The 3,784-nt window shown below is 46.7% G+C and overlaps 1 non-coding gene across 1 annotated transcript; it reads right to left on the reverse strand.

Annotated features, from left to right (window-relative positions):
• Positions 1-3,155: 3,155 nt before the first annotated feature.
• On the reverse strand, positions 3,156-3,237 carry trnas-gcu (transfer RNA serine (anticodon GCU)). The gene has a single exon. It is a non-coding gene; the product is annotated as a tRNA-Ser (tRNA).
• Between the last annotated feature and the right edge of the window lie 547 nt (positions 3,238-3,784).

A 3,784-nucleotide genomic window follows, 5' to 3' on the forward strand; every position in this document is an offset into this window, starting at 1 on the left:
TCCCCATAACCTCTCGGCCACCACGTCGTTTGTGGTTGTGTGTCGATTGCGATTTCAAAGATGCAAACACTTTCACAGCACAAAAGGAGGCTTATCTGACTTGTGGGTCCTGCACTTACATCAGGAGACACGATTGTCAGAAATTAAAGAAAGCAACACCGACGAAGGTGGGATTCGAACCCACGCGTGCTATGCACAATGGATTAGCAGTCCATCGCCTTAACCTCTCGGCCACCTCGTCGTGTGTGGTTGTGTGTCGATAGCAATTTCAAAGAAGCAAACACTTTCACAGCACAAAAGAAGGCTTTTCTGACTTGTGGGTCCTGTAGTTACAGCAGGAGACACGATTGTCAGAAATTAAAGAAAGCAACACCGACGGAGGTGGGATTCGAACACACACGTGCTATGCATAATGGATTAGCAGTCCATCGCCTTAACCTCTCGGCCACCTCGTCGTTTGTGGTGGTGTGTCGATTGCGATTTCAAAGATGCAAACACTTTCACAGCACAAAAGGAGGCTTATCTGACTTGTGGGTCCTGCACTTATATAAGGAGACACGATTGTCAGAAATTAAAGAAAGCAACACCGACGAAGGTAGGATTCGAACCCACGCGTGCTATGCACAATGGATTAGCAGTCCATCGCCTTAACCTCTCGGCCACCTCGTCGTTTGTGGTTGTGTGTCGATAGCAATTTCAAAGAAGCAAACACTTTCACAGCACAAAAGCAGCCGTATATGACTTGTGGGTCCTGCACTTACAACAGGAGACACGATTGTCAGAAATTAAAGAAAGCCACACCGACGAAGGTGGGATTCGAACCCATGCGTGCTATGCACAATGGATTAGCAGTCCATCCCCATAACCTCTCGGCCACCACGTCGTTTGTGGTTGTGTGTCGATTGCGATTTCAAAGATGCAAACACTTTCACAGCACAAAAGGAGGCTTATCTGACTTGTGGGTCCTGCACTTACATCAGGAGACACGATTGTCAGAAATTAAAGAAAGCAACACCGACGAAGGTGGGATTCGAACCCACGCGTGCTATGCACAATGGATTAGCAGTCCATCGACTTAACCTCTCGGCCACCTCGTCAATTACGGTTGTGTGTCGATTGCGATTTCAAAGATGCAAACACTTTCACAGCACAAAAGGAGGCTTGTCTGACTTGTGGGTCCTGCACTTACATCAGGAGACACGATTGTCAGAAATTTAAAAAAGCAACACAGACGAAGGTGGGATTCGAACCCACGCGAGCTATGCAAAATGGATAAGCAGTCCATCACCTTAACCTCTAGGCCACCTCGTCGTTTGTGGTTGTGTGTCGATAGCAATTTCAAAGAAGCAAACACTTTCACAGCAAAAAAGAAGGCTTTTTTGACTTGTGGGTCCTGCACTTACATCAGGAGACACGATTGTCAGAAATTTAAAAAAGCAACACCGACGAAGGTGGGATTCGAACCCACGCGTGCTATGCAAAATTGATTAGCAGTCCATCACCTTAACCTCTAGGCCACCTCGTCGTTTGTGGTTGTGTGTCGATTGCGATTTCAAAGATGCAAATACTTTCACAGCACAAAAGGAGGCGTATCTGACTTGTGGGTCCTGCACTTATATCAGGAGACACGATGGTCAGAAATTAAAGAAATCAACACCGACGAAGGTGGGATTCGAACCCACGCGTGCTATGCACAATGGATTAGCAGTCCATCGCCTTAACCTCTCGGCCACCTCGTCGTTTGTGGTTGTGTGTCGATAGCAATTTCAAAGAAGCAAACACTTTCACAGCACAAAAGAAGGCTTTTCTGACTTGTGGGTCCTGTAGTTACAGAAGGAGACACGATTGTCAGAAATTAAAGAAAGCAACACCGACGGAGGTGGGATTCGAACACACACGTGCTATGCATAATGGATTAGCAGTCCATCGCCTTAATCTATCCGCCACCTTGTCGTTTGTGCTTGTGTGTCGATTGCGATTTCAAAGATGCAAACACTTTCACAGCACAAAAGCAGCCGTATCTGACTTGTGGGTACTGCACTTACACCAGGAGACATGATTGTCAGAAATTAAAGAAAGCAACACCGACGAAGGTGGGATTCGAACCCACGCGTGCTATGCACAATGGATTAGCAGTCCATCGCCTTAACCTCTCGGCCACCTCGTCAATTACGGTTGTGTGTCGATTGCGATTTCAAAGATGCAAATACTTTCACAGCACAAAAGGAGGCGTATCTGACTTGTGGGTCCTACACTTATATCAGGAGACACGATGGTCAGAAATTAAAGAAAGCAACACCGACGAAGGTGGGATTCGAACCCACGCGTGCTATGCACAATGGATTAGCAGTCCATCGCCTTAACCTCTCGGCCACCTCGTCGTTTGTGGTTGTGTGTCGATAGCAATTTCAAAGAAGCAAACACTTTCACAGCACAAAAGAAGGCTTTTCTGACTTGTGGGTCCTGTAGTTACAGCAGGAGACACGATTGTCAGAAATTAAAGAAAGCAACACCGACGGAGGTGGGATTCGAACCCACGCATGCTATGCACAATGGATTAGCAGTCCATCGCCTTAACCTCTCGGCCACCTCGTTGTTTGTGGTGGTGTGTCGATTGCGATTTCAAAGATGCAAACACTTTCACAGCACAAAAGGAGGCTTATCTGACTTGTGGGTCCTGCTCTTATATCAGGAGACACGATTGTCAGAAATTAAAGAAAGCAACACCGACAAAGGTGGGATTCGAACCCACGCGTGCTATGCACAAGGGATTAGCAGTCCATCGCCTTAACCTCTCGGCCACCTCGTCAATTACAGTTGTGTGTCGATTGCGATTTCAAAGATGCAAACACTTTCACAGCACAAAAGGAGGCTTATCTGACTTGTGGGTCCTGCACTTACTTCAGGAGACACGATTGTCAGAAATTAAAGAAAACAACACCGACGAATGTGGTATTCAAACCCACGCGTGCAAAGCACAATGGATTAGCAGTCCATCGCCTTAACCTCTTGGCTACCTCGTCGCTTGCGGTTTTGTGTCGATTGCGATTTCAAAGATGCAAACACTTTCACAGCACAAAAGCAGGCTTGTCTGACTTGTGGGTCCTGCACTTACATCAGGAGACACGATTGTCAGAAATTAAAAAAAGCAACACCGACGAAGGTGGGATTCGAACCCACGCGTGCAAAGCACAATGGATTAGCAGTCCATCGCCTTAACCTCTCGGCCACCTCGTCGTGTGTGGTTGTGTGTCGATAGCAATTTCAAAGAAGCAAACACTTTCACAGCACAAAAGAAGGCTTTTCTGACTTGTGGGTCCTGTAGTTACAGCAGGAGACACGATTGTCAGAAATTAAAGAAAGCAACACCGACGGAAGTGGGATTCAAACACACACGTGCTATGCATAATGGATTAGCAGTCCATCGCCTTAACCTCTCGGCCACCTTGTCGTTTGTGGTGGTGTGTCGATTGCGATTTCAAAGATGCAAACACTTTCACAGCACAAAAGGAGGCTTATCTGACTTGTGGGTCCTGCACTTATATAAGGAGACACGATTGTCAGAAATTAAAGAAAGCAACACCGACGAAGGTAGGATTCGAACCCACGCGTGCTATGCACAATGGATTAGCAGTCCATCGCCTTAACCTCTCGGCCACCTCGTCGTTTGTGGTTGTGTGTCGATAGCAATTTCAAAGAAGCAAACACTTTCACAGCACAAAAGCAGCCGTATATGACTTGTGGGTCCTGCACTTAGAACAGGAGACACGATTGTCAGAAATTA

Source organism: Brachyhypopomus gauderio, chromosome 2, assembly GCF_052324685.1.
Source record: "Brachyhypopomus gauderio isolate BG-103 chromosome 2, BGAUD_0.2, whole genome shotgun sequence".
Taxonomy (NCBI): Eukaryota; Metazoa; Chordata; class Actinopteri; order Gymnotiformes; family Hypopomidae; genus Brachyhypopomus; species Brachyhypopomus gauderio.